The sequence below is a fragment of the Oncorhynchus mykiss genome, chromosome 10 (genome assembly GCF_057628025.1).
Source record: "Oncorhynchus mykiss isolate SJ-2025 chromosome 10, ASM5762802v1, whole genome shotgun sequence".
Classification (NCBI taxonomy): domain Eukaryota; kingdom Metazoa; phylum Chordata; class Actinopteri; order Salmoniformes; family Salmonidae; genus Oncorhynchus; species Oncorhynchus mykiss.
The window spans coordinates 54,791,862-54,804,334 of record NC_143031.1 but is presented as its reverse complement, the minus strand read 5'-3'; the positions used below and the strand labels follow the sequence as shown (position 1 = coordinate 54,804,334).

General features: G+C 38.0%; 1 protein-coding gene across 2 annotated transcripts in view; it reads left to right on the top strand.

The window, feature by feature from the left end:
- LOC110534275 (uncharacterized protein C4orf54) overlaps nucleotides 1–12,473 on the top strand; it is a 34,170-nt gene that overhangs the window by 5,068 nt on the left and 16,629 nt on the right. The window lies entirely within an intron of this gene.

Below are 12,473 nucleotides of genomic sequence, written 5' to 3'. Positions count from 1 at the left end.
CATGCTTGTACCACTTCAAAGCTGTACAGTATGTGGCTGGAATACAACCTTAAATAACTCGTATATATATATTATATTGACAACATGCAAAGAGCCCACTCTGTATTGGAATACCACCAAACATGGCATTAAAATGTTTACATAGTGTCTTAGTGTCATAGTGTTTAAACTCCACTTTTTGACCGCATAAAGAGCAGTTGAGTATTATCTCTGTATGGCCCCGATTCCGACTTTGGAAATTAAGCCTTTCCTACGCACTTCTCAGTAGTTGATATTCAGACTTGCCTTATCGGAACGGGCTTTACAGGGGTGGTTCCCTTGCGCGCGCTGAATACATGTAATTCAACCGCTGAAAACCCTCCGACTTGCTCGCCAACAGATTTTCTCGTGGAGTTTTCATTCAATAGGGTTTTCAGATTATTTATCTTAAGCCATCCCTTTTAATACGTTGTTCTTTTTAGTTAGAATTTTAGCGACACTCAATAGAATATATAGAGATGACGAGTTCAGAATATTAGGGATCAATGAAAGAAAGCCATCTAAATAGGCTAAATGCATATCGTCTCCATTTCAGCACCAATTGGTAGATAAAAAATACTCAGATCTTTATATTATTTAGTTTTAGGAAAATAATTATGAATCATTAAAAGCAGGTATGGAGATTCTTTACTCACAAAATAAAGAAAACTATGGTTTGATTAAAGATGCTCTGCCATTTCCCAAACTGGTCTCAAAGCATTTAGTATGATTCTGTATGTAAATCAGAGATACTCCATTTAGTATGATATGTAACGTTTGGTATGGTTACATAAGATAGTTGGTTAGCTTAGGCAAAAACTAAAGTAGTGTTGTTGGTCAGGCTGGATGGGTGGGCATATAAAGCAAATGTTTAGCAACCCAAAGGACAACTTTAGAATTTTAGCATATTTTCAACTACTTAGTAATTTGTATCTACTTTTCAACTACTTTAATTTTACCTTTATTTAACTAGGCAAGTCAGTTAAGAAAAACAAATTCTTATTTTCAGTGGGTTAACTGCCTGTTCAGGGGCAGAATGACCTTGTTGGCTTGGGGGTTTGAACTTGCAACCTACTGGTTACTAGTCCAACGCTCTAACCACTAGGCTACGCTGCCGCCGCAAAAATGAAACTTATGAACTGGAAGCATAGAAATAGAACACATAGAACATATATAACGTTTCTTAGACTTGCTTTCAATGAGAATTACAGATATATTACACAAATAGTTATGTGAATTTGGTCAGATCACCCAAAAAGTTACATATTGCAGCTTTAATTCTGAAAATGGCCAAATTCAGTTCTTCGACCCATGATAATGTTGGAATATTAGTGTACATAGAATTATAATAGGGAGAATAGTGTACAATAGTAGGCTATACCCTCGTCTATTGCCTGCACTAACCATGGAACTGTGTAATGACACGGCCAAGTACTGTGCCAGGCGTTGGGTTCAAACTGTTATGACTTGGTCTGTGCTCCGCTCCATAATATTTTAATTAGCCTACATGTCTTTTTTTACATTATCAACTGATCCTCAGCAACAACCACCCCGCCGTGATGGTGTTTACAGAGGAAGCAAACTAAGTTAAATGAAACAACTGTAAATGTAATGATAATGTAGGCTTTCCTAACTGAAGGGAATTAACAGTAAATTGACAGTTGAATATGTGCTGTTACTGACGGTCGATACTGACAGTGACTAAATATTTAACGTGATAGAAATAGGAAACAGAGAAAGCCAGGGTAGCCTATAATTCAGACATTCAAGAGTGCCCGTCCCTGCAAGTTAGAAGGCTGTACAATTTCAATTCTGCATAATGGCACAGCATTTCATAAACTTTACTGTGAGAAAGTTGATATGTTGAAATGCTTCAGTTTGCTGTCATATACAGGTGCATCAAAGCAGGGACCGAGAGACTGAAAAAAAAGCTTCTATCTCAAGGCCATCAGACTGTTAAACAGCCACCACTAACATTGAGTGGCTGCTGCCAACATACTGACTGAACTCCAACCACTTTAATAATGGAAATTGATGTAAAAAAAATGTATCACTAGCCACTTTAAACCATGCCACTTAATATAATGTTTACATACCCTACATTACTCATCTCATATGTATTATACTGTACTCTATATCATCTACTGCATCTTGCCATCTTTATGTAATACATGTATCACTAGCAATTTCAAACTATGCCACTTTTATGTTTACATACCCTACATTACTCATCTCATATGTATATACTGTACTTGTTACTTTCTACTGCATCTTGCCTATGCCGTTCTGTACCATCACTCCTTCACATATCTTTATGTACATATTCTTTATCCCTTTACACTTGTGTGTATAAGGTAGTAGTTGTGGAATAACAATTCTACAGGTTAGATTACTTGTTGGTTATTACTGCATTGTCGGAACTAGAAGCACAAGCATTTCGCTACACTCGCATTAACATCTGCTAACCATGTGTATGTGACAAATAATATTTGATTTGATATGACAGGTGTTACATTTGTCTCCAGCGATTATAAAGTAAAATAAAACAAGTGTAATTTATATTTATAATTCCCTTATTCAAATGCGTTACTAATTTACCTAGCTATATCAAGTTGTAAATTACAGTGCATGGAGAATGCTGTTATTTCTATTAGAAAATATAAAGTAGATGCTTTTTCCACTTGGAACCATCAGGATCACTCAACCTTATTCATGGTTTCCGTGCCCGTAAAGGTGGTGGAATTATGAGAGAATTAAGTCAAGGTCAAAATACGATGTATCTGTAAACACACCTCCGCCACACCTTAATTTCTTAGATCTCCACCCCGAATGAATAGCAGGTGAATGGCATGCTTAAGTTCAAGGTCAGAATAGAGAGAAAAGTGCATAAAAATTGAATTATGGTGCATTTATGTGCACTTAACTTGGTTTGGAATCGGGCCTTATGAGCCTTATGAGAAATAATAGTTCAGATTTGGTTTGAGATTAGTGTGAAGAAATTAACCAAGTTGGTTAAAGATATTGAATGAAATCTTAAGCACCAAATTCATTACATATTGTACAAATTGGAATTCGTGACATATATGAATTGCAGGGGGGTATTTAAATGTTTTTTTTTTTCAATTGTAATAAAAAAAAATGGTAAGTGGGTTTGCGACAGTTTTCATAAAGCCTTTAATTAATGCACCATTATTGCATTAGTATTAAAAGTGCTATGCCTCCCCCGCCCTCCCATAAACTTTAAGATGAATGAGGAATTTTAGATATTATGACTTAGTATAATGAATGATGAGACCAGATTGACTTGGCACTTTTTTTTCACTTTTCTTATGTCCCCTGAAGTGTATTTTATTTTACATTGCTGTCTCCATTGGTATTTAGTTGGCATTTACTAAGAAATTCTATGGTAACAATGGGTACTTTCTGGTAATCACTTCAAATAAGTAAACAAAATTGGTAACTAATTATCTGGTAGCAGGTGTCTACGTGGTACCAGGTGTCTTAAACTCTGATGCCCTCTGGTGGCATTTTCTAAACAATGCATAATATTGTATACTATCCTCACAAAGTACATTTTGTTTCCTAAACTATGTCCTACAACCACATGCTTAGTATTTTTAGAAAGTGGAACTGAGGAATTCTGATAAAAGTGTCAATGTGACTACTAGATACAGCAGACCAAAAATCCTGAAATTTACCCCCCCACCCTCCAATTGTCCCTATGTTGGGCAATAAGACATTTAAGAGTCTGGGTTTTAAATTAAATATGTTAACCAATTACTGTTTAAAAAATTATTATTTATAAAAGAAAATGTACGATCTTTCACCTACTGGTGGCTCTCTAAACATGCACAAATTCCCATAGGAATGTCTGATTCCCAGTTTACCTACTAGACCAGTGGTTCCATGCTGTTCTTTTTTTTTCAACTTACTCTTGAATGTTGTAACAATAGAATGCACTAGTGTAATCCTCTTGTCATGTCAGTCATTGCATACCTTAGATAGTTATTTATAACTTTCCAGAAATGTCCAGATCAAAATAGCCCATGTCAACTAAAGTTTTTTAGCTAGGTTTTTTAGCCCATAGATTTGGTTGGAAAGTTCGAGTCACTCAAATTTCACATGAATACACATTAGACATGGCAAAATGTATAGAATTGCAAGATAATTTGCTTTAAAACTGCAACATTTTCTCTACACCTCTTGACAAAATGTGTAGAATTGCATAAAATAAGATTTTAAAACTGCAAAATGTTCTCTCCGCCAACAAGATCGGCGTGAACAGTTTACAGTATGTCATGAACAGTGCTTGTACCCATAGAAATAGATGTGGCATGTGCATGGGGGGAGCGGGATGTTCCCCTGTGCTGGAAGGGGCGCCTGAGTGAAAAAAATTGGCAGCCCCTGCACTAGATAGCAGCTGTATGTGATCACATGATGTCTCTTGGCCACTTTAAACCGGTTGGGTCTGGTTTGGGTAGTGAGTCACTGTGCCAAAATGGCTGAATGGATTTTCAAGCCTGACATCTTAAATTGAACCTAGCAATGAGGCCTTTCAAGGTATCGAGATTGTTTATTGACAGGTGAAGAAATGTCTAACTTATTTTCCAATTCACTTTCCCTATTGTAAAACAATTGAGATAGATCAATGGCACATGTGGAGAATGTGTAACCGATGTGAAATGGCTAGCTAGTTAGCGGTGGTGCGCGCTAATAGCGTTTCAATCGGTGACGTCACTCGCTCTGAGACCTTGAAGTAGTGGTTCCCCTTGCTCTGCAAGGGCCGTGGTTTTTGTGGAGCGATGGGTAACGATGCTTCGTGGGTGACTGTTGTTGATGTGTGCAGAGGGTCCCTGGTTCAAGCCCAGGCAGGGGCGAGGGGACGGACGAAAGTTATACTGTTACAAATGCATACAAGGTAATGTGGGTGGAGAAGGAAATGCATTGCTTTTACAATGAACATCAAGGTATACCCTTTCCATGCATACTAAATGTTTGCAGTTTTGGTGACTTGAACGACATTGCATACTACGAATATAGGTCATGATTTATGGCCTTTATGGGGAGAGGTAGGGGTGGTGGTGTCGCGCATGTCACACCCTGACCTTAGAGAGCTTTTTATGTCTCTATTTTGGTTTGGTCAGGGTGTGATTTGGGTGGGCATTCTACGTTATTTTTTCTATGTTTTTGTATTTCTTTGTTTTGGCCAGGTATGGTTCTCAATCAGGGACAGCTGTCTATCGTTGTCTCTGATTGGGAACCATACTTAGGTAGCTTTTTCCCCACATGGTTTTTGTGGGGAGTTATTTTCTGTTTAGTGTTTTGCACCTTACAGGACTGTTTTGGTTTTGGTTTCGGTTATTCCCTTTGTTATTTTTGTTAGTGTTCAGTTTCAATAAAAAGCATGAACACTTACCATGCTGTGCTTTGGTCCACTTCCTCTTCTTCAGACGACGAAAACTGTTACAGTGGAGGGTTTCTTATGAAATTGCCAGCAGTAAGATTTGAGTTCAATTCCCAAAAAGACAAGGGCTGTAGCTTTCAAATGATATATCACTTTCTATTTTCAACCAAATAAATGTACAGGGCCCAAAACAACTGCTCAGAGTTTAACAGGCTAAGTAACATATGTGTACTTCATAGGTTATTGCTATAAGTAAGTATAAGTACCATCTAAAAATTACATTTGTAGTAAATATCTGGTAATCTGTGAGCAATTATATAAAGCTCAATTAAAAGGGCTTTTTGATTAATATTACATTTACACACATGCCATGTTCAGAACTCTCAAATGAATGCATTTCTAGTAAGAGACTGAAAATAAAAACGTTTTGATGTAGTTGTAGGAATGGAGGGTTCCATACTTTCTAATGTGTAATGAGTCCTTCCTTAAAGCCTTAGCAAATGTACAGTTGAAATAGGCCCCATAATTCCTTTACAACATGACATCTAATTGCTGGTACGAGGTCGTCAATGTTTGAGTCCCTAGATGTGGGCCAGCCCAGCGTTTAGAGGCATGTGGTTTTGTGCAGACGATTTGATGTACTACGTCATGTCGGCCAGCATGTTTGAGTTGTGCCCGTAACAAATGGCGCTAATAGACACTGCTAGTTTTACGACACACCCCGGGGGTAATTCGACTCTGGGTGGGCTCTGGTTGGACTTGTGGTCCGGGATAGACAGTTCCCTTTCTCTGCATTACACACTGGCGGGCTATTTCCATAGTACGAGACGAGTGTGTGTTTACAAGTTTATTCTCAGGGTTTGACACTTGTCACATAAAGGTGACCTGAACAATTGTGCTTTAACAGAGCCCTCATGCTGTCTAAGCTGATCGTTATTCCATGGACCATTGGCTGATTTAAACAATGAATAACGTTGAGCAACCTGTTGGTTCCAAGTGGAATAAAATCTACTTAATTTTTTCCCGATAGAAATAGCACCATTCTCCATGCACTGTAATTACAGTCAAATGGCAGCTAACTGAAGAATATCAACATATGTGACTCACCACCTGGATATGGTCTTATGTAGTAAAATGTGAAATGGTGGTTTTTACATTGGATAAAAGTAGAGATTCAGAGCTACAAAATGCTATATCATATACAGCATTTGAATAACAATTCCATTACCCTTTTTTGCAGACGTTTACCGACACCGGACGTATTCAACGGGTGTTGTGCACACATCACATAACGTTAGCTAACGAGCCAGCCAACTAATGTTAGCTAGTTAAACAACAATCAACAAAGTGCCAACACTGCCTAACATTAGACTCTAACTAGAAAAGCAAACAGCTCTGGGAAACTAATAATAACGTCTGCTAGGGAGCCAGCCAGCTAACGTTAACTAGCTAGCTAACAGTACACTTTAGCTAAAGACATATAGTTAGCTAGCCAGGTAAACAATGAACCTAGCTAGGTAAACAACGTTTAAGACCACACATGTCACATAACGTTAGCTAACGAGCCAGCCAGCTAATGTTAGCTAGTTAAACAACAATGAACAAAGTGCCAACAATGCCTATCATTAGGCTCTAACTAGAAAAGCAAACATCTCTAGGAAACAAATAATAATGTCGGCTAGGGAGCCAGTCAGCTAACGTTAGCTAGCTAACAGTACATTTTATCGTAAGACATATAACTATCTAGCTAGGTAAATAATTAACCTAGCTAGGTAAACAAAGTTTAAGATCACCCACATCACGTAACGTTAGCTAACGTGCTAGCCAGATAGCGTTAGCTAGTTAAACAACAATGAACAAAGTGGCAATAATGCCACAGTGCTGGGAGCTAACCAACCAGGTCCAGTGTTAGCTAGCTAACATTAGGCTTCAACTAGAAAAGAAAATGGCTCTGTGAAACAAATAATAATGTCAGCTATTGAAATGAAACCACTTTCTGTCAAAATTAGAAACGTGTAATATCTGAAAATGTAGCTAGCTAACGCTACTTACCTGTATACATCAACATACATCATGGATGCGTCTCCCTGTTAGGAATGTCATACCACGGTTGCCCTTAGTTTTAAAGATGTAATCCAGAGACAGGTGTTTTCTCCATCTCTTTAGCTATCATACTCTAATTCCACTGATTTCAAAACTTGATCCTCCAGAAAATGGAGAGCAACACTTATGCAGCTCCACTACACAATATTTGTTTTAAAAAGCAGTGTTCGACAGGATTACCAACACAGACTGACGAGCTCAAATAGACAGACGCCTTCAATATGGCAGACCAATCCGAACTCCTCTCTCGGCATGTCCAGCCCACTCATTATCTCAGCCATAAATGGCTAGTGGGAAGGTTGCTACCTTTTCCCGTGGCTTAACCAACAAGGTTCGTAATTTAGCAATTATTTTCATATTTACAGATGGCATACAAGTTTGTCATTAAGGCACATGAATGTTCACATGTTCAAGAAGGCATTTCTGCCAAAAGTGCATTTCAATTAAAAAATATATATTTTAAATTCAAACAGCTCTCCTGTGAAGCTTAGTTTCCTGAATCGGGTCACTTATCAACTTTTCCACAATGAAGTTGATGAAATGCTGGCCTTAATTAATCGCAAGGATGAAAATTGGATCCCTAAGTTATAATAGGCTTCTGTAGCCATGCACAAATAACATTAAAGGGGAAAACCTACGGAGTTGATTTGTGATTTCTAGTATGTTTTAATTATATGCCTCGACTTTTTAATGTATAACAAAAAATGGTATCATGTTAAACAATTAGCCATTTTCGGTAGCCACCATCAGTTATACCCACATACTGTACATTTATAACTGTCAGTTTAGTGTTCATTTCCTTAAATTTTGCATCATTCCATTACATACTTAGATTACCTTTCTTTCCTCTGTCACATTTGTGTGGTTGTTCCTGAGGATCGCTAGCAATAGTTGCTCATATTAGGCTAATATATTACAAGTTCTGCAGTAATTTGGGACATGTAGCAGTTTAAACTTGCCTGGCGCTGAGTTCATGACAACTGGAATGTTGTCACCACAGTTCCATGATTAGTGGGTATTATTAGGGTAGATGTATAGCACTACTGTTCAATCCCCATTGTATACTTTGAATCAAACCACTGTAATTTTGACTCACCAATATATTTAGTGCGTAAAGTCTCTCCAAACCTGTTTTTTTATTTTTTATTCATGAATACTTTCCTGACAATAAATAGATAACATACAAGACCAAAGTATTTTTAAATCTACCAATTGGTGCTGAAAAGTAGACAAATATGCGTGTATTTAGGGCTACGTGACTTTCTTTCATTGATCCCTAATATTCTGAAACCGTTAACTACATATATTGTCTGTGGAGAAAATTCAAATTAAACGTACACCAAACTTAAAGGGATGGCTTTAGATAAATGTACTGAAAACCCTATTGAATGAAAACACCAGGAGAAAATCTGTTGGTGTCACGTTCTGACCTTTATTCCTTTGTTTTGTCTTTATTTAGTATGGTCAGGCGTGAGTTGGGGTGGGCAGTCTATGTTAGTTTTTCTATATTTTTGTATTTCTGTGTTTGGCCTGATATGGTTCTCAATCAGAGGCAGCTGTCTATCGTTGTCCCTGATTGAGAACCATATTTAGGTAGCCTGTTTTCCTTTGTGTTTTGTGGGTGGTTATTTTCAGTCTTTGTGTGTCTGCACCAGATAGAACTGCTTCGGGTTGTCACTTTGTTGTTTTGTATTTTTGAAGTGTTCAGTTGTTTATTAAAAAGATGAACACTAACCACGCTGTGCTTTGGTCCTCTCCTTCTTCCACCAACGACAACCCTTGGCCAGCAAGTGGGAGAGTTTTCAGTGGTTGAATTACATTTATTCAGCATGCGCAGGGGAACCATGCCGGCAAAGCCCATTACACACTTACGTAAAGTACGTCTGAATATCAACTACTGAGAAGTGCGTAGGGAAGGCGTACATTTCCTAAATTTGAATCCGGCCCCAAATGAGTTATGTGGTATTATAGTTTATCAGTGTTTCTAAGGAATCAGTCACTTGCTTTGAGTTGCACTCTACTTTACACCAGTATTTCCACTAGTTACCTGGTGTTTGCTAGAAAATGATCTGGTAACAATACTTGCTGGTACTTACTTTAAATAATTATACACAATTTGTAGGCAAACTTGATGGTGCTTGTTTTAGTGAATTCTAAAGAAAGAAAAATGTAATTCTGTGTTTTCAATTTACCCTATACTTTCGAAGTAAAGTATTCACAAAGCGTCTTAGAGTAGGAGTGGTGATGTGGAATCAGTTTTCTATTTTAGAAATCGTAATGTTTAAGATTACAGTGCCTTGCGAAAGTATTCGGCCCCCTTGAACTTTGCGACCTTTTGCCACATTTCAGGCTTCAAATATAAAACTGTATTTTTTTGTGAAGAATCAACAACAAGTGGGACACAATCATGAAGTGGAATGACATTTATTGGATATTTCAAACTTTTTTAACAAATCAAAAACTGAAAAATTGGCCGTGCAAAATTATTCAGCCCCTTTACTTTCAGTGCAGCAAACTCTCTCCAGAAGTTCAGTGAGGATCTCTGAATGATCCAATGTTGACCTAAATTACTAATGATGATAAATACAATCCACCTGTGTGTAATCAAGTCTCCGTATAAATGCACCTGCACTGTGATAGTCTCAGAGGTCCGTTAAAAGCGCAGAGAGCAGCATGAAGAACAAGGAACACACCAGGCAGGTCCGAGATACTGTTGTGAAGAGGTTTAAAGCCGGATTTGGATACAAAAAGATTTCCCAAGCTTTAAACATCCCAAGGAGCACTGTGCAAGCGATAATATTGAAATGGAAGGAGTATCAGACCACTGCAAATCTACCAAGACCTGGCCGTCCCTCTAAACTTTCAGCTCATACAAGGAGAAGACTGATCAGAGATGCAGCCAAGAGGCCCATGATCACTCTGGATGAACTGCAGAGATCTACAGCTGAGGTGGGAGACTCTGTCCATAGGACAACAATCAGTTGTATATTGCACAAATCTGGCCTTTATGGAAGAGTGGCAAGAAGAAAGCCATTTCTTAAAGATATCCATAAAAAGTGTCGTTTAAAGTTTGCCACAAGCCACCTGGGAGACACACCAAACATGTGGAAGAAGGTGCTCTGGTCAGATGAAACCAAAATTGAACTTTTTGGCAACAATGCAAAACGTTATGTTTGGCGTAAAAGCAACACAGCTGAACACACCATCCCCAATGTCAAACATGGTGGTGGCAGCATCATGGTTTGGGCCTGCTTTTCTTCAGCAGGGACAGGGAAGATGGTTAAAATTGATGGGAAGATGGATGGAGCCAAATACAGGACCATTCTGGAAGAAAACCTGATGGAGTCTGCAAAAGACCTGAGACTGGGACGGAGATTTGTCTTCCAACAAGACAATGATCCAAAACATAAAGCAAAATCTACAATGGAATGGTTCAAAAATAAACATATCCAGGTGTTAGAATGGCCAAGTCAAAGTCCAGACCTGAATCCAATCGAGAATCTGTGGAAAGAACTGAAAACTGCTGTTCACAAATGCTCTCCATCCAACCTCACTGAGCTCGAGCTGTTTTGCAAGGAGGAATGGGAAAAAATGTCAGTCTCTCGATGTGCAAAACTGATAGAGACATACCCCAAGCGACTTACAGCTGTAATCGCAGCAAAAGGTGGCGCTACAAAGTATTAACTTAAGGGGGCTGAATAATTTTGCACGGCCAATTTTTCAGTTTTTGATTTGTTAAAAAAGTTTGAAATATCCAATAAATGTCGTTCCACTTCATGATTGTGTCCCACTTGTTGTTGATTCTTCACAAAAAAATACAGTTTTATATCTTTATGTTTGAAGCCTGAAATGTGGAAAAAGGTCGCAAAGTTCAAGGGGGCCGAATACTTTCGCAAGGCACTGTATATTGACTGGTGGGACAATATAATCTTAAATCTGGCAATTTGAATAGCCAGATTGCTAAATAGTCAATGAATGGTACCAAAACTATCTCCACTGACTGTATCTTGCACTGACCCTACGCACACTCACTACTTTGACACTCCCACACAAAGCCCACACACATTCACAAACACTATGCACACATAACACACACACACATACATACACATTACACACAGACGCGCACACTCACCCACTTTTACACTCATCATTTGCTGCTGCTACTCTGTTCTTTATTTTGCTCTTATTATTATCTATCCTGATGCCGATTTTTATTTGTAGTTAAACATCACTGCACTAAAACCTTGTAAAATAATGCACAACTAGCATTTTATAAGGACTCACAAAAAAGTGTTATCCTTAAGTACAGTACGTTGGAATAATGTTAATAGTAGGCCAGTAATCAAATCAAATCAAATTGTATATGCCACATGCGCCGAATCCAACAGGTGTAGAAATGTTTAGTGACATGTAATCTACAATATAGGCTATACAATGCCACACTAGCTAGGTTTCCATCCAATTGGCTGACAGATTTTCATGCGAATATTCTAAAATCTGCATAAATAAAATAGGCCCATTTTCCCACCAGCGATGTGTTTCCATCAAATTGACTTGTTGCAGATAAAAGTATGTGCAGATATGTTATTATTATGGTCAAAAGAGCAAGATTATTTTAATTTGTCAAATGGCAGCCAAGTATCGATCATCATGTTACCAGAATAAGACCTTCGATATTTATTGGAAAGGAGCATAAAGCTCACCACCTTGCACTTTCACCACCCTGTGAAGTTCATCATCATTTATTTAATAAACATTTAATAAACTGAATGTTTTCCGGAGTCGTAGTGGGAGGACCACACAACATGTGCGTGACTCCAAGTTTACTTCGATATGATGGTTATTATATAAATATTTGCATATAAGAGCGTTTTCACTGCCATTTATTGCATTATTAATTTTAGACACAAAAAAACCCCACCTTGTCTATCGTATTTTGTTTTGT